Source organism: Musa acuminata, chromosome BXJ1-4 (genome assembly GCF_036884655.1).
Source record: "Musa acuminata AAA Group cultivar baxijiao chromosome BXJ1-4, Cavendish_Baxijiao_AAA, whole genome shotgun sequence".
Classification (NCBI taxonomy): Eukaryota; Viridiplantae; Streptophyta; class Magnoliopsida; order Zingiberales; family Musaceae; genus Musa; species Musa acuminata.
Genome location: NC_088330.1, coordinates 16,738,840 through 16,762,500, shown reverse-complemented (window position 1 = coordinate 16,762,500; position 23,661 = coordinate 16,738,840).

The following is a 23,661-nucleotide window of genomic DNA, read 5'->3' as shown; positions in this document are numbered from 1 at the left end:
TGAAATCAAATAAATTAGATCTGACAATATTACGATACGTACCTTTTCTTATTGTTTAGAAAAATAAATCTTATCTGATCTTCAAGCGCTTCATCTTCGGATCTGAAATATCAATCTGCAAGGATTTGCAAGGAAAACTAGATCTTTCTCCTCTCTTCCTATCTTTTCATCTCTCAATTGCTGAGATGCTACTCAGACGCACTCTGATGCACTCAGATGATGCACTACTCAGATGCACACTTAATCCCTAGAGGTCCTATCTATCATATGCCCCCTTAGCCCCTAGAGGTCCTGTCTATTTATAGGCGAGAGCAGAGGGTCTAGGATAAGTTATTAAGAAAGTTCCTCCCATCAAGGTTATCTCCCTCTTTCCCTGCCACAGCTGCGGCTGTGGCAGCTGTAGCTGTGGCAGGGAAAGAGGGAGAGGAAGGAAGAAGGGAAGGAGAGGAAGAAGAGAAGGGGAAGAAGGGGCTGCGGCTGCGACGATGGCAGCTGCAGTTGGAAGAGAAGAAGGAGAGGAAGATGAGCAGGGGAGGAAGAAGAGGCTGCAGCCGTGGCTGAGGCTGCGACTGCAGCAGTGCAGCTGGGAAAGAAGAGAAGGAAAGGAAGAAGAAGAGAAAGGAAAAGGGAAGAAGAGAGGAAGAGGAGAAGGGGAGGCAGTTGCGGTAGTGGCAGCTGCAACTAGAAGAGAAGGAGAGGAAATAGAGCATGGGAGGAAGAAGAGGTTGCGGCTGTGGTGGCTGTGGCCGTGGCTACGACTTCGGCTGCGACGTTGGCTGCGGTAGCTGCGGCAACGGTGGTGGCTGCAGTAGCTGCTTTTGGGAAATAAAAAGAAAGGAAAGGGGAAAAAAAAAGGGGATGTGGCCGTGATTGCGGCTGCGTCTACGACAGCTGTGTTTGGGAAAGAAAAAGTAGGAACGAGAGAAGGGAGGAAGGAAGTAGTGCAGGGGAAGGGGCTGCAGTTGTGACAGCGGCTGCGGTCGTGGTTACGACTGTGGTAGTGGCAGTGGCGATGGCTGCGACAGCTGCATTTGAAAAAGAAAACGAAGGAATGAGAGTAAGAGAGAGCAGGTGACTATGCCTCTATGTTCTGCATGAGCTGCAGTTGTGGAGGAAAAAGAGAAGACATATGTAGAACACAGAACAGGGAGAGGACACGGAGGAAAAGTAGAAGGATTTGGGTTGACACCTTCTTTGGATCTTCGGATCAAACTCTTTGAAAGGCAAGTGTTCCGATCCTTCCTATTGTAAGCTTTCTAATCTTTCCTATTGCAAGTGTCCCGATCGTTTCTCCTGCAAGTGTTCTAATCTTTCTTATTGCAAGTATTATGATCTTTCCTCGTGCAAGTGTTCCGATCCTTCCTATTGCAAGCTTCCTAATCTTTCCTATTGCAAGTGTCCTGATCTTTCCTTATTGTAATTTTATCTATACATTTGCTTTGAATATGAGGAACTTTGAATTGTTCTAGCCTTGTATTTGATATATCTCCTGTTTAGAGATAACGATTCGAATCTGTGCAACTTCTGAGATTCTGACCTTTCTACCTTGTTATGGTTATAACTTCATGTATTGACCTCTGATTTAGACAAAACTTATTTGATCAGAATATAGACTCATAAACCTTTCTTTTGATAGCTTTCTTGAGTATATTGGAGCACAATTGATAGTTTGAATCATTTGTTCAATGTGCCTCTCGAATTCTGCCAAAAATCGAGCTTTGGTCGATTTCGCATATTCTAGTTTCAAACTAACCTTCTTATTTGAATTGAGCTATATATGATTGCTTGGAATCCTTTTATGCTCTTGCTTTCATTTCCTTTTAAATCTGAATACATTTGTGAAAGATTATGTTTACATCGTATTGACTCATAAAGGCACATGTACATTTCGTTGTTCCGCATGTGCATCCGATATGTCCCAATTTATTGTTCACAATACCCTTTTGTACTCTGGTGTTTGTGGGATTATTTGGACCTTTGCCAAAAATGGTAAAGGGTATGTGCTTAGAGCCCACGATGCTCTAGATTATGTTTGGTGATCATTCAGAAATAGATGGACCATATTATGTTTGGAATCCCACTTCACCTTCTATCTGTTTGATATGAAATTCAGAACTGACCTAGCACTTGGGCAGGGTGAGAGGGCTCGAGTAGGAAAGGGCTACCCATGAATGGAGTTGAGAACTCATCACGGCGTGGAGCCACCACTGAGTTAAACCTCACATGCACTATTGTAACATCCCCTATTTTTGAAAATTTAGTAAAAGGTTTGTTTGTAAAAATAAGGATTATTTAATAATTATTTTATATTAAATGATATTATATTAAAATTTTATGGCTAGGGACCTAAGAGTAAATATTAGAAGTTTGATATAATTTATGAAAGACTCAGATTTAAGTTAAAAAAAAAATAGTGGACATGTTTCACTAGCTAAACTAAGGTTGGTGCCACTTATCTTTGCCCTAAAGATGACACCTAGCTCCTTTCATGCATGCATGACACTTTGCAACTTTTGCATTAGCCAAAACCCAAATAATTAGATGAAAGGCTAAAGAAACAAACCTGAAGAGTTGCAGCCAAAGTGAGTTTGAGAAGAGAAGGGAAGAAGAAGAAGAAGAGCTTGAGGTTTTTCATCAATTTTTCCACATTTAGGATTCAAATGATTTTAAGGCAAGTGTTCTAACCCCATCCCACAGTAACCTTAATCTTTGTTTCTATTTTTATTCTGCAAAATTTGAAAGATTTCAACTGATAACCAAACCTTATTTCGTTTTGATATAAAGCTATGAATCTGTGATTTTTCGATAATCTGACCTCTATACAATGTTTCATTCATAACATTTTGTAATAAACTCTGATTTAGACAAAACCTATTCCATATGAAAGTAGACAAAATAATCTTTATTTTGATACTAAGATCGAATGATTTGGAGTTTAAATGTCTACTAAGACTTCTGTTTAAATTAACCCTATAGATTCTGCAAAATAGGGACTGAAATTTCTGACCTCTTGTTGCTTAACTACTTATAACTTTCTGCTGTGAACTTTGATTCATACAAAGTATGATTTATTCGAAGCTAGACTCAAAATTCTTTCTGTATATACCTGATTTGAAATTTTTGGAGTACAATTGCTAACTGAAACATCTGCTTTCATCGACCCTATAGATTCAGTAAACAAAGCTAATATTTTCAGACCTTTTGCTACGAAATTATCTGTAACTCCTTGTTGTAAATTCCAATTCTTATAAAACTTGATTTGCATAAAACTAGATTGACAAAGGTTTCTAATGACATCTATTTTGTATAAATTGGAGTATAATTGGTTATCCAAATAGTTCATATAATGTTCCTATCAAATTCTGTCAGAATCGAGCTTTGGTCGATTTCGGCTTTCCTTGTTTCTTCTGTTTGGAAATTGTTTTCGGCAAAAACCTTTACTATCTAAAGTTCATGTCTGCATCGTAATGATTCGGCACATGCATCCCATTGTTCCGCATTTGTTTTTGATATGTGCCTCTTCCAGTTTCATTTCTTTGGACATTGAATTCACCTAACTTTCTTATTTCAATTGAGCTATATGTGATTTCTTAAAATCCTTGTATGCTCTTGCTTTTGTTTTCTTTCAAATCTGAATACATTTATGAAAGATTATATTTGTATCGTATTGACTCGAAAGGCATATGTACTTTTCGTTGTTCTGCATGTGCTTCTGATATGTCCCAATTCATTATTCACAATACCCTTTTGTACTCTGGTGTTTGTGGGATTATTTGGACCTTTACTAGAAATGGTAAAGGGTATGTGCTTAGAGCCCACGATGCTCTAGATTATGTTTGGTGGTCATTCAGAAATGGATGGACCATATTATGTTTGGAATCCCACTTCACCTTCTATCTGTTTGATATGAAATTCAGAGCCGACCTAGCACTTGGGCAGGGTGAGAGGGCTCGAGTAGGAAAGGGCTACCCGTAGATGGAGTCGAGAACTCATCACGGCGTGGAGCCACCACTGAGTTAAACCTCACATGCACTATGCTAGAGTACGACGTTTGAGCTTCTATTTCGTATTTATTCTTTGATATGTTCTGAAATGCTTCTTATTCTTCCGAAATATTTCCATATGCCATTGATACGTTCTGAAGCATTTCATTCACCATTGATATGTTCCGAACTGTTTTATATGCCATTGATATTCAAAATACTCCTTACGTCTTAGTTATGCCTTGAAATTACCATATGTCATCGATATGCTCCTTATGCCAATGATATGCTCCAATTACCTTTCCTCGATTGTATGAACAAAACGTGCTTCGAACGATACAACATTGTAATTCTGCATTCAAACAAAATATGCTATTGTTTCATCTTGTATCTCTACTTTGTAGTTTGATACCTTATTTGTTTGAAACATGTCCTCTTTGCTATGGATATGTTAGTCACTTGCTGAGCTTTATATGCTCACCCCGTTGATATATAATTTTTTTCAAGATAGCTTATCGCTCACTAAAATGTGTAAATTGGGTTGAGGCAATGGAAGGCTAGAAGATTTTGGGGCAAATATTTCGTACTTGATAGGTTGATGTTGTATAAGTTTTTTTTGTGTGTAATGAAATATCAATGACAAATCTAGATTGATGTATCTTGTAAATATTTGAAAATTACCTCTTATGTCAGGATTTTGGGAATGTTAAGTTAAAATTATGTAATGAATGATATAAACATGTGGTACATTTTGTAATTGTATAGATTCTCACAACTATGGATTTATGATGTGGTTATGGTTTAGTTAAGTTGCCTTTGGATTTTAAGAATCATCTAATGACATGATGTATGATTATAAACTGTACAAGTTTTGTGAATTGTGGATTGTAGAGGTGAATGACTTGAATGTTTTTCTTAGTGACCTCAAATGTGTGATTGGATCCTGGATTGTTTGTTGAATTATAATATTATCAATTTTGAGTTAGGTTCACACCTCCTGAATGAGAATTAAATTCGAGAGGGGCGTGACAGAGTGGTATCAGAGCATGGTTTGAGGATCACTGAAATATTCGATATGTTGACGTGCAAAATATATTGAGGTCTAGTGAACTATAGTGATTGGTGAAAATTTTCTTTGATGCATTTTTGGAATCTAGGATGACGAGGACATTTTGTCCTCCTACTTCGTCTGCTTTTGATTAATTAAATGCGATAAAAGGGTTGATCGGGGATATTAAATCAGAGTGGCGCAGTAGAAACGTGGTAAACCTAATACATTGGTAGCAAAAAAATAGATGATGCGATTGGAGAAGATATTTGATGTACAAAATTGTTCTGATAATCAAAAGAATTTCTAGAGATCAAGGATAGGAATAGCAAGGACAAGTTTACAAAAAAAAAAAAGATTAGAAATGAATCAGAATGTGATAATAAGAGGGTCAAGACATCATCGATTTGAAAAGGGAAGTCACCACAAAAGATTCAGTCCAGTGTACGATGCTAGCTAGATTATGTAATAAGTTTGTATTTGTAGGTGATTGGAGCCTATTTTGCTTGTGGAAATTTGGATCAGAAAATAAAAGATTACCCTTTGAACAAGAAGAAAGAATCACTGCCTCATAAATCATCAGCCCATGCCAGAGTGTATGTTATCACGAAATATGATTCTAAAACTTCTAAATTAGTGGTTGAAGGAACTATTCATGTTTCTAAAAGAATACAAATATTTGTTTGACCATGTGTCTCATCTATGATATGATTTGCAATATTTTGCTTATCACATGGGCATTCAACCTAAACCACTGGATTATATGCTATATGTAAATACGACTATTAGGGATTGTTTGATAACAAACTCGATCTGGTCATCTTGTTTGATTTCTATTGGAGAACACAAACTTCTTGCTGATTTGGTTCTCCTAGATATTTGGAGTTTTGATATTATACTAAGTATGAGTTGACTATCTTCCGATCATACCAGTATAGAGTGTTATACAAAATGATCACTTTTTGAATACTAGATCATCTCATCTTTTATTTTGAGAGTATTGGGCATGATTTACCTCTTTGCCTGATGTATTTCCAGATGACTTGCTTGGATTACCTCTAGACAAAGAGGGTGAATTTACTTTTGATTTGGTTCTTGGGATAATTCCAATATCTAAGTCTCTTTATAGAATGACACCATTTGAGTAAGTGGAATTGAAAAAAAAAAAAAAAAAAAAGCCACTACAAGGACTATTAGATAAGGGTTTTATTTGGGCTAGTGTTTCATGGGATGCTCCAGTATTAGTTAAGAAGATGGATAGAACTTCTAAAGGATTATGATTGTACCATTCGTTATCACCCGGGTAAAGCTAATATTGTAGCAGATGCCCTTAGTAGAAAATCTACAAGTTTTATGGCGACTTTAGTTGTGATGCAATGAAAGTTATTAGAAGAGAATTATGATTTTAATGTTATGAGAACAAGACAAGACTCAATGATATTAATGGCCTCCATCCAAGTGCAATCTGATCTCATTCAACAAATTAAAGAAGGACAACTACGAGATCGACACTTGATCTGCTTAAGGAATGAAGTAGAAAAGGGATTGAAACTAAATTTTCGAGTTTCAGAGGATAGCCTATTGAGATTTGGGGATAGAATATGTATTCCAAATGACTCAGATATCAAAAATCAAATCCTAAGGGATGGTCATAATTCAAAGTACACCATGCATCCTGGTAGCACTAAGATGTATAGAGATCTCCAAAGTCATTATTGGTGGGAAGACATGAAGAATGAGATTGTAATATATGTTTCAAAGTGTTTGACTTGTCAGCAAATCAAAGCAGAACACCAAAGACCTGGAGGTTTGTTTCAACCTCTAGATATTCCTGAATGGAAATGGGAATGTATTACCATGGACTTTATTTCAGGACTACCCCGGACTTCTAGAAAGCATGATGCTATTTGGGTTATCATTGATAGGTTAACAAAATCTGCACATTTCCTACCGATCAATATGACTTATTCTCTTAATAGGCTTGCAGATTTATATATAAATGAAATAGTAAGACTTCATGGTGTTCCAAAGGAGATAATCTCTAACAGAGACTCCAGATTTCTATCTAGATTTTGGAGAAGGTTACAAGAATCTATTGGCACTAAAGTCAAGTTTAGCACTGCTTATCACCCTCAAACTGATTGTCAATTAGAATGAACCATTCAAACACTTGAGGATTTGCTTCGAGCCTATGTTATGGATTGGAAAGGTGAATGGGATAAAGATATCTCTCTTATTGAGTTCACTTACAATAATAGTTATCATTCAAGTATTCAGATGGCTCCTTATGAAGCTTTATATGGGCAAAAGTGCAGGACGCCTATATGTTGGGAAGAAATTGGCGATAGAAAGTTATTAGCACCAGAAAAAGTACAAGAGACTACTGAGAAAATTTAACTTATAAGAAAAAGGTTAAAGATTACTCAGAGTCGTCAAAAGAGTTATGCTGATAACAGAAGACGAAATATTGAGTTTTAAATCGGGGATTTTGTATTCCTAAAGGCCTCCCCTTCTAAAGGCATTGTAAGATTTAGGAAGAAAAGAAAGTTAAGCCCAAGATTTATTGGACCTTTTGAGATTCTTGAGAGGGTTGGTTCTGTCGCTTACAGGATTGCCTTACCACCATCATTATGCCATATCCATGATATATTTCATATTTCAATGATCAGAAAGTATATACCTGATCCCTCTCATATCTTTAAGTATGAGCTGATGGTGATTGATAAAGACTTGTCTTATGTGGAAGAGCCCACTCAGATTGTTGATAAAAAAGAAAAGATCTTGAGGAATCGGGTTATCCCTCTAGTTAAAGTGATCTGGAGATATCATTTTGGAGAGGAAACAACTTGGGAGCTTGAGGAAGAAATGATGAAAGCTTATCCTCATCTTTTCATCGAATGAGGTATGATAAATTTAGAGGACTAAATTTTTCTTTAAGGAGGGGAGAGTGTAACATCCCCCATTTTTTTAAAATTTAGTAAAAGTTTTGTTTGTAAAAATAAGGATTATTTAATAATTATTTTATATTCAATGATATTATATTAAAAGTTTATGGCTAGGGACCTAAGAGTAAATATTAGAAGTTTGATATAATTTATGATAGATTCAGATTTAAGTTTATATATATATATATATATATATATATATATATATATATATATATATATATATATATATATATATATATATTGGACATGTGTCACTAGCTAACCTAAGGTTGGTGCCACTTATTTTTGCTCTAAAGATGACACCTAGCCCCTTTCATGCATGCATGACACCTTGCAACTTTTGCATTAGCCAAAACCCAAATAATTAGATGAAAGGTTAAAGAAAACAAACCTGAAGAGTTGCAGCCAACGTGAGTTTGAGAAAAAAAGAAGAAGAAGAAGAAGAAGAGCTTGAGGTTTTTCATCAATTTTCTCACATTTGGGATTCAAATAATTTTAAGGCAAGTGTTCTAACCCCATCCCACAGAACCAGACCTTCTTTCGTTTTGATGTAAAGCTATGAATCTGTAATTTTTTGGTAATCTGACCTCTATACAATTTTTCGGTTATAACATTTTGTAATAAACTCTAATTTAGACAAGACCTATTCCATTTGAAAGTAGACAAAAAAATCTTTATTTTGATACTAAGATCGAATGATTTGGAGTTTAAATGCCTATTAAGACTTCTATTTAAATTAACCCTACAGATTCTGCAAAACAGAGACTGAAATTTCTGACCTCTTGTTGCTTAATTACTTATAACTTTCTACTGTGAACATAGATTCAAACAAAGTATGATTTATTCGAAGCTAGACTCAAAATGCTTTCTGTATATAGCTGATTTGAAATTTTTGGAGTACAATTGCTAACTAAAACATCTGCTTTCATCGACCCTATGGATTCAATAAAACAGAGCTAATATTTTCAGACCTCTTGCTCCGAAATTATCTGTAACTCCTTGTTGTAAATTCCAATTCTTATAAAACTTGATTTCCATAAAACTAGAATGACAAAGCTTTCTAAAGACATCTATTTTGTATAAATTGGAGCATAATTGGTTAACCAAATAGTTCATATAATGTTACTATCAAATTCTACCAGAATCAAGCTTTGGTCGATTTCGGCTTTGCTTGTTTCTTCTCTTTGGAAATCGATTTCGGCAAAAACTCTTACTTCAGTTAAGCTTTACATTATTACCTTAAATTCCTGTATACTTTTATCTTTTATTTATTTGTACATCTGTAGCTATCATCTAAAGTTCATGTCTGCATCGTAATGATTCGGCATATGCATCCCATTGTTCCGCATTTGCTTTCGATATGTGCCTCTTCCAGTTTCATTTCTTTGGAAATTGAATTCATCTAACTTTCTTATTTCAATTGAGCTATATGTCATTTCTTGAAATTCTTGTATGCTCTTGCTTTTGTTTCCTTTCAAATCTGAATATATTTGTGAAAGATTATGTTTGTATCGTATTGACTCTAAAGGCATATGTACATTTCGTTATTCCGCATATGCTTCCAATATATGCTAATTCCATTATTCATACTGTCCCTTTGTACTCTGGTGTTTGTGGGATTATTTGGACCTTTGCCAGAAATGGTAAAGGGTATGTGCATAGAGCCTGCGATGCTCTAGATTATGTTTGGTGGTCATTCAGAAATGGATGGACCATATTATGTTTAGAATCCCACTTCACCTTCTATCTATTTGATATGAAATTCAGAGCCGACCCAGCACTTGGGCAGGGTGAGAGGGCTCGAGTAGGAAAGGGCTACCCGTGGATGGAGTCGAGAACTCATCACGGCATGGAGCCACCACTGAGTTAAACCTCACATGCACTATGCTAGAGTACGACGTTTGAGCTTCTATTTCGTATTTGTTCTTTGATATGTTCTGAAATGCTTCTTATGCTTCCGAAATATTTCCATATTCCATTGATACGTTCTGAAGCATTTCATTCACCATTGATATGTTCCGAACTGTTTCATATGCCATTGATATCCAAAATGCTCCTTACGTCTTTGTTATGCCTTGAAATTACCATATGTCATCGATATGCTCCTTATGCCAATGATATGCTCCAATTACCTTTCCTCGATTGTATGAACAAAACGTGCTTCGAACGAAATGACATCGTAATTCTGCATTCATGATATCCAAAATGCTCCTTACGTCTTTGTTATGCCTTGAAATTACCATATGTCATCGATATGCTCCTTATGCCAATGATATGCTCCAATTACCTTTTCTCGATTGTATGAACAAAACGTGCTTCGAACGATATGACATTGTAATTCAGCATTCAAACAAAATATGCTACTATTTCATCTTGTATCTCTGCTTTGTAGTTTGATACCTTATTTGTTTGAAACCTGTCCTTTTTGCTATGGATATGTTTGTCACTTGCTGAGCTTTATATGCTCACCCTGTTGATATATAAATTTTTTCAGGATAGCTTATCGCTCACTAAAATATGTAAATTGGGTTGAGGCAGTGGAAGGCTAGAAGATTTTGGGGCAAATATTTCGTACTTGATAGGTTGATGTTGTATAAGTTCTTTTTGTGTGTAATGAAATATCAATGACAAATCTAGATTGATGTATCTTGTAAATATTTGGAAAGTACCTCTTACGTCAGGATTTTGGGAATGTTAAGTTAAAATTATGAAATGAATGATATAAACATGTGGTACATGTTGGTTTTGTAATTATATAGATTCTCACAACTATGGATTTATGATGTGGTTATGGTTTAGTTAAGTTGCCTTTGGATTTTAAGAATCATCTAATGATATGATGTATAATTATAAACTGCACAAGTTTTGTGAATTGTGGATTGTAGAGGTGAATGACTTGAATGTTTTTCTTAGTGACCTCAAATGTGTGATTGGATCCTGGATTGTTTGTTGAATTATAATATTATCAATTTTGAGTTAGGTTCACACCTCCTGAATGAGAATTAAATTCGGGAGGGGCGTGACAAAAACTCTTACTTCAGTTAAGCTTTACATTATTACCTTAAATTCCTGTATACTTTTGTCCTTTATTTATTTGTACATCTGCAGCTATCATTTAAAGTTCATGTCTGCATCGTAATGATTCGGCACATGCATCCCATTGTTCCGCATTTGCTTTCGATATGTGCCTCTTCCAGTTTCATTTCTTTGGACATTGAATTCACCTAACTTTCTTATTTCAATTGAGCTATATGTGATTTCTTGAAATCCTTGTATGCTCTTGCTTTTTTTTTCTATCAAATCTGAATACATTTATGAAAGATTATATTTGTATCGTATTGACTCGAAAGGCATATGTACATTTCGTTGTTCTACATGTGCTTCCGATATGTCCCAATTCATTATTCACGTACTGTGGTGTTTGTGGGATTATTTGGACCTTTGCTAGAAATGGTAAAGGGTATTTGCTTAGAGCCCGCGATGCTCTAGATTATGTTTGGTGGTCATTCAGAAATGGATGAACCATATTATGTTTGGAATCCCACTTCACCTTCTATCTATTTGATATGAAATTCAGAGCCGACCTAGCACTTGGGTAGGGTGAGAGGGCTCAAGTAGGAAAGGGCTACCCGTGGATGGAGTCGAGAACTCATCACGGCATGGAGCCACCACTGAGTTAAACCTCACATGCACTATGCTAGAGTACGACGTTTGAGCTTCTATTTCGTATTTGTTCTTTGATATGTTCTGAAATGCTTCTTATGCTTCCGAAATATTTCCATATTCCATTGATACGTTCTGAAGCATTTCATTCACCATTGATATGTTCCGAACTGTTTCATATGCCATTGATATCCAAAATGCTCCTTACGTCTTTGTTATGCCTTGAAATTACCATATGTCATCGATATGCTCCTTATGCCAATGATATGCTCCAATTACCTTTCCTCGATTGTATGAACAAAACGTGCTTCGAACGAAATGACATCGTAATTCTGCATTCATGATATCCAAAATGCTCCTTACGTCTTTGTTATGCCTTGAAATTACCATATGTCATCGATATGCTCCTTATGCCAATGATATGCTCCAATTACCTTTTCTCGATTGTATGAACAAAACGTGCTTCGAACGATATGACATTGTAATTCAGCATTCAAACAAAATATGCTACTATTTCATCTTGTATCTCTGCTTTGTAGTTTGATACCTTATTTGTTTGAAACCTGTCCTTTTTGCTATGGATATGTTTGTCACTTGCTGAGCTTTATATGCTCACCCTGTTGATATATAAATTTTTTCAGGATAGCTTATCGCTCACTAAAATATGTAAATTGGGTTGAGGCAGTGGAAGGCTAGAAGATTTTGGGGCAAATATTTCGTGCTTGATAGGTTGATGTTGTATAAGTTCTTTTTGTGTGTAATGAAATATCAATGACAAATCTAGATTGATGTATCTTGTAAATATTTGGAAAGTACCTCTTACGTCAGGATTTTGGGAATGTTAAGTTAAAATTATGAAATGAATGATATAAACATGTGGTACATGTTGGTTTTGTAATTATATAGATTCTCACAACTATGGATTTATGATGTGGTTATGGTTTAGTTAAGTTGCCTTTGGATTTTAAGAATCATCTAATGATATGATGTATAATTATAAACTGCACAAGTTTTGTGAATTATGGATTGTAGAGGTGAATGACTTGAATGTTTTTCTTAGTGACCTCAAATGTGTGATTGGATCCTGGATTGTTTGTTGAATTATAATATTATCAATTTTGAGTTAGGTTCACACCTCCTGAATGAGAATTAAATTCGGGAGGGGCGTGACAAAAACTCTTACTTCAGTTAAGCTTTACATTATTACCTTAAATTCCTGTATACTTTTGTCCTTTATTTATTTGTACATCTGCAGCTATCATTTAAAGTTCATGTCTGCATCGTAATGATTCGGCACATGCATCCCATTGTTCCGCATTTGCTTTCGATATGTGCCTCTTCCAGTTTCATTTCTTTGGACATTGAATTCACCTAACTTTCTTATTTCAATTGAGCTATATGTGATTTCTTGAAATCCTTGTATGCTCTTGCTTTTTTTTTCTATCAAATCTGAATACATTTATGAAAGATTATATTTGTATCGTATTGACTCGAAAGGCATATGTACATTTCGTTGTTCTACATGTGCTTCCGATATGTCCCAATTCATTATTCACGTACTGTGGTGTTTGTGGGATTATTTGGACCTTTGCTAGAAATGGTAAAGGGTATTTGCTTAGAGCCCGCGATGCTCTAGATTATGTTTGGTGGTCATTCAGAAATGGATGAACCATATTATGTTTGGAATCCCACTTCACCTTCTATCTATTTGATATGAAATTCAGAGCCGACCTAGCACTTGGGTAGGGTGAGAGGGCTCAAGTAGGAAAGGGCTACCCGTGGATGGAGTCGAGAACTCATCACGGCATGGAGCCACCACTGAGTTAAACCTCACATGCACTATGCTAGAGTACGACGTTTGAGCTTCTATTTCGTATTTGTTCTTTGATATGTTCTGAAATGCTTCTTATGCTTCCGAAATATTTCCATATTCCATTGATACGTTCTGAAGCATTTCATTCACCATTGATATGTTCCGAACTGTTTCATATGCCATTGATATCCAAAATGCTCCTTACGTCTTTGTTATGCCTTGAAATTACCATATGTCATCGATATGCTCCTTATGCCAATGATATGCTCCAATTACCTTTCCTCGATTGTATGAACAAAACGTGCTTCGAACGAAATGACATCGTAATTCTGCATTCATGATATCCAAAATGCTCCTTACGTCTTTGTTATGCCTTGAAATTACCATATGTCATCGATATGCTCCTTATGCCAATGATATGCTCCAATTACCTTTTCTCGATTGTATGAACAAAACGTGCTTCGAACGATATGACATTGTAATTCAGCATTCAAACAAAATATGCTACTATTTCATCTTGTATCTCTGCTTTGTAGTTTGATACCTTATTTGTTTGAAACCTGTCCTTTTTGCTATGGATATGTTTGTCACTTGCTGAGCTTTATATGCTCACCCTGTTGATATATAAATTTTTTCAGGATAGCTTATCGCTCACTAAAATATGTAAATTGGGTTGAGGCAGTGGAAGGCTAGAAGATTTTGGGGCAAATATTTCGTACTTGATAGGTTGATGTTGTATAAGTTCTTTTTGTGTGTAATGAAATATCAATGACAAATCTAGATTGATGTATCTTGTAAATATTTGGAAAGTACCTCTTACGTCAGGATTTTGGGAATGTTAAGTTAAAATTATGAAATGAATGATATAAACATGTGGTACATGTTGGTTTTGTAATTATATAGATTCTCACAACTATGGATTTATGATGTGGTTATGGTTTAGTTAAGTTGCCTTTGGATTTTAAGAATCATCTAATGATATGATGTATAATTATAAACTGCACAAGTTTTGTGAATTATGGATTGTAGAGGTGAATGACTTGAATGTTTTTCTTAGTGACCTCAAATGTGTGATTGGATCCTGGATTGTTTGTTGAATTATAATATTATCAATTTTGAGTTAGGTTCACACCTCCTGAATGAGAATTAAATTCGGGAGGGGCGTGACAAAAACTCTTACTTCAGTTAAGCTTTACATTATTACCTTAAATTCCTGTATACTTTTGTCCTTTATTTATTTGTACATCTGCAGCTATCATTTAAAGTTCATGTCTGCATCGTAATGATTCGGCACATGCATCCCATTGTTCCGCATTTGCTTTCGATATGTGCCTCTTCCAGTTTCATTTCTTTGGACATTGAATTCACCTAACTTTCTTATTTCAATTGAGCTATATGTGATTTCTTGAAATCCTTGTATGCTCTTGCTTTTTTTTTCTATCAAATCTGAATACATTTATGAAAGATTATATTTGTATCGTATTGACTCGAAAGGCATATGTACATTTCGTTGTTCTACATGTGCTTCCGATATGTCCCAATTCATTATTCACGTACTGTGGTGTTTGTGGGATTATTTGGACCTTTGCTAGAAATGGTAAAGGGTATTTGCTTAGAGCCCGCGATGCTCTAGATTATGTTTGGTGGTCATTCAGAAATGGATGAACCATATTATGTTTGGAATCCCACTTCACCTTCTATCTATTTGATATGAAATTCAGAGCCGACCTAGCACTTGGGTAGGGTGAGAGGGCTCAAGTAGGAAAGGGCTACCCGTGGATGGAGTCGAGAACTCATCACGGCATGGAGCCACCACTGAGTTAAACCTCACATGCACTATGCTAGAGTACGACGTTTGAGCTTCTATTTCGTATTTGTTCTTTGATATGTTCTGAAATGCTTCTTATGCTTCCGAAATATTTCCATATTCCATTGATACGTTCTGAAGCATTTCATTCACCATTGATATGTTCCGAACTGTTTCATATGCCATTGATATCCAAAATGCTCCTTACGTCTTTGTTATGCCTTGAAATTACCATATGTCATCGATATGCTCCTTATGCCAATGATATGCTCCAATTACCTTTCCTCGATTGTATGAACAAAACGTGCTTCGAACGAAATGACATCGTAATTCTGCATTCATGATATCCAAAATGCTCCTTACGTCTTTGTTATGCCTTGAAATTACCATATGTCATCGATATGCTCCTTATGCCAATGATATGCTCCAATTACCTTTTCTCGATTGTATGAACAAAACGTGCTTCGAACGATATGACATTGTAATTCAGCATTCAAACAAAATATGCTACTATTTCATCTTGTATCTCTGCTTTGTAGTTTGATACCTTATTTGTTTGAAACCTGTCCTTTTTGCTATGGATATGTTTGTCACTTGCTGAGCTTTATATGCTCACCCTGTTGATATATAAATTTTTTCAGGATAGCTTATCGCTCACTAAAATATGTAAATTGGGTTGAGGCAGTGGAAGGCTAGAAGATTTTGGGGCAAATATTTCGTACTTGATAGGTTGATGTTGTATAAGTTCTTTTTGTGTGTAATGAAATATCAATGACAAATCTAGATTGATGTATCTTGTAAATATTTGGAAAGTACCTCTTACGTCAGGATTTTGGGAATGTTAAGTTAAAATTATGAAATGAATGATATAAACATGTGGTACATGTTGGTTTTGTAATTATATAGATTCTCACAACTATGGATTTATGATGTGGTTATGGTTTAGTTAAGTTGCCTTTGGATTTTAAGAATCATCTAATGATATGATGTATAATTATAAACTGCACAAGTTTTGTGAATTATGGATTGTAGAGGTGAATGACTTGAATGTTTTTCTTAGTGACCTCAAATGTGTGATTGGATCCTGGATTGTTTGTTGAATTATAATATTATCAATTTTGAGTTAGGTTCACACCTCCTGAATGAGAATTAAATTCGGGAGGGGCGTGACAAAAACTCTTACTTCAGTTAAGCTTTACATTATTACCTTAAATTCCTGTATACTTTTGTCCTTTATTTATTTGTACATCTGCAGCTATCATTTAAAGTTCATGTCTGCATCGTAATGATTCGGCACATGCATCCCATTGTTCCGCATTTGCTTTCGATATGTGCCTCTTCCAGTTTCATTTCTTTGGACATTGAATTCACCTAACTTTCTTATTTCAATTGAGCTATATGTGATTTCTTGAAATCCTTGTATGCTCTTGCTTTTTTTTTCTATCAAATCTGAATACATTTATGAAAGATTATATTTGTATCGTATTGACTCGAAAGGCATATGTACATTTCGTTGTTCTACATGTGCTTCCGATATGTCCCAATTCATTATTCACGTACTGTGGTGTTTGTGGGATTATTTGGACCTTTGCTAGAAATGGTAAAGGGTATTTGCTTAGAGCCCGCGATGCTCTAGATTATGTTTGGTGGTCATTCAGAAATGGATGAACCATATTATGTTTGGAATCCCACTTCACCTTCTATCTATTTGATATGAAATTCAGAGCCGACCTAGCACTTGGGTAGGGTGAGAGGGCTCAAGTAGGAAAGGGCTACCCGTGGATGGAGTCGAGAACTCATCACGGCATGGAGCCACCACTGAGTTAAACCTCACATGCACTATGCTAGAGTACGACGTTTGAGCTTCTATTTCGTATTTGTTCTTTGATATGTTCTGAAATGCTTCTTATGCTTCCGAAATATTTCCATATTCCATTGATACGTTCTGAAGCATTTCATTCACCATTGATATGTTCCGAACTGTTTCATATGCCATTGATATCCAAAATGCTCCTTACGTCTTTGTTATGCCTTGAAATTACCATATGTCATCGATATGCTCCTTATGCCAATGATATGCTCCAATTACCTTTCCTCGATTGTATGAACAAAACGTGCTTCGAACGAAATGACATCGTAATTCTGCATTCATGATATCCAAAATGCTCCTTACGTCTTTGTTATGCCTTGAAATTACCATATGTCATCGATATGCTCCTTATGCCAATGATATGCTCCAATTACCTTTTCTCGATTGTATGAACAAAACGTGCTTCGAACGATATGACATTGTAATTCAGCATTCAAACAAAATATGCTACTATTTCATCTTGTATCTCTGCTTTGTAGTTTGATACCTTATTTGTTTGAAACCTGTCCTTTTTGCTATGGATATGTTTGTCACTTGCTGAGCTTTATATGCTCACCCTGTTGATATATAAATTTTTTCAGGATAGCTTATCGCTCACTAAAATATGTAAATTGGGTTGAGGCAGTGGAAGGCTAGAAGATTTTGGGGCAAATATTTCGTACTTGATAGGTTGATGTTGTATAAGTTCTTTTTGTGTGTAATGAAATATCAATGACAAATCTAGATTGATGTATCTTGTAAATATTTGGAAAGTACCTCTTACGTCAGGATTTTGGGAATGTTAAGTTAAAATTATGAAATGAATGATATAAACATGTGGTACATGTTGGTTTTGTAATTATATAGATTCTCACAACTATGGATTTATGATGTGGTTATGGTTTAGTTAAGTTGCCTTTGGATTTTAAGAATCATCTAATGATATGATGTATAATTATAAACTGCACAAGTTTTGTGAATTATGGATTGTAGAGGTGAATGACTTGAATGTTTTTCTTAGTGACCTCAAATGTGTGATTGGATCCTGGATTGTTTGTTGAATTATAATATTATCAATTTTGAGTTAGGTTCACACCTCCTGAATGAGAATTAAATTCGGGAGGGGCGTGACAAAAACTCTTACTTCAGTTAAGCTTTACATTATTACCTTAAATTCCTGTATACTTTTGTCCTTTATTTATTTGTACATCTGCAGCTATCATTTAAAGTTCATGTCTGCATCGTAATGATTCGGCACATGCATCCCATTGTTCCGCATTTGCTTTCGATATGTGCCTCTTCCAGTTTCATTTCTTTGGACATTGAATTCACCTAACTTTCTTATTTCAATTGAGCTATATGTGATTTCTTGAAATCCTTGTATGCTCTTGCTTTTTTTTTCTATCAAATCTGAATACATTTATGAAAGATTATATTTGTATCGTATTGACTCGAAAGGCATATGTACATTTCGTTGTTCTACATGTGCTTCCGATATGTCCCAATTCATTATTCACGTACTGTGGTGTTTGTGGGATTATTTGGACCTTTGCTAGAAATGGTAAAGGGTATTTGCTTAGAGCCCGCGATGCTCTAGATTATGTTTGGTGGTCATTCAGAAATGGATGAACCATATTATGTTTGGAATCCCACTTCACCTTCTATCTATTTGATATGAAATTCAGAGCCGACCTAGCACTTGGGTAGGGTGAGAGGGCTCAAGTAGGAAAGGGCTACCCGTGGATGGAGTCGAGAACTCATCACGGCATGGAGCCACCACTGAGTTAAACCTCACATGCACTATGCTAGAGTACGACGTTTGAGCTTCTATTTCGTATTTGTTCTTTGATATGTTCTGAAATGCTTCTTATGCTTCCGAAATATTTCCATATTCCATTGATACGTTCTGAAGCATTTCATTCACCATTGATATGTTCCGAACTGTTTCATATGCCATTGATATCCAAAATGCTCCTTACGTCTTTGTTATGCCTTGAAATTACCATATGTCATCGATATGCTCCTTATGCCAATGATATGCTCCAATTACCTTTCCTCGATTGTATGAACAAAACGTGCTTCGAACGAAATGACATCGTAATTCTGCATTCATGATATCCAAAATGCTCCTTACGTCTTTGTTATGCCTTGAAATTACCATATGTCATCGATATGCTCCTTATGCCAATGATATGCTCCAATTACCTTTTCTCGATTGTATGAACAAAACGTGCTTCGAACGATATGACATTGTAATTCAGCATTCAAACAAAATATGCTACTATTTCATCTTGTATCTCTGCTTTGTAGTTTGATACCTTATTTGTTTGAAACCTGTCCTTTTTGCTATGGATATGTTTGTCACTTGCTGAGCTTTATATGCTCACCCTGTTGATATATAAATTTTTTCAGGATAGCTTATCGCTCACTAAAATATGTAAATTGGGTTGAGGCAGTGGAAGGCTAGAAGATTTTGGGGCAAATATTTCGTACTTGATAGGTTGATGTTGTATAAGTTCTTTTTGTGTGTAATGAAATATCAATGACAAATCTAGATTGATGTATCTTGTAAATATTTGGAAAGTACCTCTTACGTCAGGATTTTGGGAATGTTAAGTTAAAATTATGAAATGAATGATATAAACATGTGGTACATGTTGGTTTTGTAATTATATAGATTCTCACAACTATGGATTTATGATGTGGTTATGGTTTAGTTAAGTTGCCTTTGGATTTTAAGAATCATCTAATGATATGATGTATAATTATAAACTGCACAAGTTTTGTGAATTGTGGATTGTAGAGGTGAATGACTTGAATGTTTTTCTTAGTGACCTCAAATGTGTGATTGGATCCTGGATTGTTTGTTGAATTATAATATTATCAATTTTGAGTTAGGTTCACACCTCCTGAATGAGAATTAAATTCGGGAGGGGCGTGACAAAAACTCTTACTTCAGTTAAGCTTTACATTATTACCTTAAATTCCTGTATACTTTTGTCCTTTATTTATTTGTACATCTGCAGCTATCATTTAAAGTTCATGTCTGCATCGTAATGATTCGGCACATGCATCCCATTGTTCCGCATTTGCTTTCGATATGTGCCTCTTCCAGTTTCATTTCTTTGGACATTGAATTCACCTAACTTTCTTATTTCAATTGAGCTATATGTGATTTCTTGAAATCCTTGTATGCTCTTGCTTTTTTTTTCTATCAAATCTGAATACATTTATGAAAGATTATATTTGTATCGTATTGACTCGAAAGGCATATGTACATTTCGTTGTTCTACATGTGCTTCCGATATGTCCCAATTCATTATTCACGTACTGTGGTGTTTGTGGGATTATTTGGACCTTTGCTAGAAATGGTAAAGGGTATTTGCTTAGAGCCCGCGATGCTCTAGATTATGTTTGGTGGTCATTCAGAAATGGATGAACCATATTATGTTTGGAATCCCACTTCACCTTCTATCTATTTGATATGAAATTCAGAGCCGACCTAGCACTTGGGTAGGGTGAGAGGGCTCAAGTAGGAAAGGGCTACCCGTAGATGGAGTCGAGAACTTATCACGACGTGGAGCCACCACTGAGTTAAACCTCACATGCACTATGCTAGAGTACGACGTTTGAGCTTCTATTTCATATTTATTCTTTGATATATTCTGAAATGCTTCTTATGCTTCCGAAATATTTACATATGCCATTGATACGTTCTGAAGCATTTCATTCACCATTGATATGTTCCGAACTGTTTCATATGCCATTGATATCCAAAATGCTCCTTACGTCTTTGTTATGCCTTGAAATTACCATATGTCATCGATATGCTCCTTATGCCAATGATATGCTCCAATTACCTTTCCTCGATTGTATAAACAAAACGTGCTTCGAACGATACGATATTGTAATTCTGCATTCAAACAAAATATGCTACTATTTCATCTTGTATCTCTGCTTTGTAGTTTGATACCTTATTTGTTTGAAACCTGTCCTCTTTGCTATGGATATGTTAGTCACTTGCTGAGCTTTATATGCTCACCCCATTGATATATAAATTTTTTTAGGATAGCTTATCGCTCACTAAAATGTGTAAATTGGGTTGAGGTAGTGGAAGGCTAGAAGATTTTGGGGCAAATATTTCGTAATTGATAGGTTGATGTTGTATAAGTTCTTTTTGTTTGTAATGAAATATCAATGACAAATCTAGATTGATGTATCTTGTAAATATTTGAAAAGTACATCTTACGTCAGGATTTTGTGAATGTTAAGTTAAAATTATGTAATGAATGATATAAACATGTGGTACATGTTGGTTTTGTAATTGTATAGATTCTCACAACTATGGATTTATGATGTGGTTATGGTTTAGTTAAGTTGCCTTTGGATTTTAAGAATCATATAATGACATGATGTATGATTATAAACTACACAAGTTTTGTGAATTGTGGACTGTAGAGGTGAATGACTTGAATGTTTTTCTTAGTGACCTTAAATGTGTGATTGGATCCTGGATTGTTTGTCGAATTATAATATTATAAATTTTGAGTTAGGTTCACACCTCCTGAATGAGAATTATATTTGGGGGGGGGGGGGCGTGACAACTATACTAGGGTACGACGTTTGAGCTTCTGTTTCGTATTTTGTATTGATATGCTCCAAAATGTTTCCTATTTCATTGATATACTTCAAAATACTTCTCATATTATTGATATATTCTGAAATGTTTCATTTGTCATTGATATGCTCTGAAACATTTCATACGCCTTTGATATGCTCCGAAATGTTTCATTTGTTATTGTTACGCTTCGAAATGTTCCATATGTCATTGATATGCTCCGGAACATTTCATACGCTATTAATATGCTCCAGTTACTCTGTGCTCCTTTTGCTTTGAACTGATATGTTCTGAAATGTCCTATCTGCCATTGATATGCTCCGTAATATCTCGTACGCTATTGATATGCTCCAATTACTCTATGCTTCATTTGTTTTGAACCAAATATGTTTTGAATGACATAACACATATGATTTAATATCTAATGAGATGGTATCCTTGAGAAATCTTGTATTCTGCCATGCATTATGATATCTTACTTGTTTAAAATCATTCCTTTAGTTCTGAATATGCTTTGTCACTTGCTGAGCTGTTTTTAGCTCACTTCGTTATTATATAAAATCTTTCAGGTCAGTTTGTCACTCTTTGAGATGTTTGAATTGGGCTGAGGCAGTAGAGAGCTATTTAGAATTATGGGCAAGTCTTGTTGGTTATTATGTTATTGTTGTATATGTTGAATCTCGTATTTTGATGATGAAACCACTTGATATATGTTTATGATTTAATCTGCGTTTTGAGTAACGCAGGATACTTCGATCAGGATGAGACAATTAAAGCAGGAAAATCATGTTGTGCTGGAGGAACATGTCAGAAGATTGGACGTCGGTCCGGTGGATCGGTCGACGTATCGACAGAAGGCTTCGGGCCGTGGACTCGGGCATCATACCAAGAAGAGCGGGTATTGTACCAAGGATATCGGAGTTGCGGAGTCAACTAGCCGATTGGGCAATAGGCTGCAGGAGAGGACGATGCGCCGAAGAATCGAACGAAGCGTCAAGGGACCAATGACATGCCGGACAACTTGGTTAATTGCTTAGGACTAATTGTCTCGATCGAAGTGTTTGTTTTCAGTGTGCAGGATTGACTACGATGGAAGAAAGACATGCAGCAGGAGTTGCGCCGGAGTCAAGACTATGATCACGTTGGGAGTTCGAGAGTTTAACAGAAGTTCGGACGATCGTCGGAGGTTTTGCGGGAACAAATCCGAGAAGTCCAGAAGCTTGCCAAAGAAGCTCGTCGGAACTCACCAAGATCAAATCGTGAATTCTAGGAGCTTGCCGGGAGTCCGCAGAATGGTTTCCGAGAGTTTATCGGAAGACCGCCGGAAGTTCACCGGAAGCTCGCCGGAAGAAGTCTTGACTTGCGGACTTTGTAATAGCTTAAGAAATGTCTTTAAATTCGTAGTTAGTACGTTAATTAGGGTTAGGATTAGGTGTTAATCTTATAACCCGGTTAGGGTCCAATTGGGCCCGAATTCGGACTGGTTTGGGCCAAGTTTGGAGCCCAACCAGTGATCTGAAATAGTGCCAAGAGGTGCAACCGCCTAGGCCAGGAGGTAGCACCGCCTGGGCTAAGTCTCCCAGCGAGACTGGGCGGTGCAACCGCCCCAGCCAGGAGGTGGCACCGCCTGGGCCCAGTCTCCAAGCGAGACTGGGCGGTGCAACCACTCCTGACAGGAGGTGGCACCGCTTGAGCTCAGTCTTTGAGCTCTGGCAGGCGGTGCAACCGCTCCAGTCAGGAGGTGCAACCGCCTGAGCTCGGTCTTCGGGCTCTGGCAGAGAGGTGCAACCGCCCCTAATAGAGGTGGCACCGCCCATAGGCTCAGTCTTCGAGCTTTGCCAGGCGATGCAACCGCCCCAGTCAGGAGGTGCAACCGCCTGATCCCGGAATTCCGGGAATTGACAGTTTTGAGCTCCAAATTTGAACTGGGTT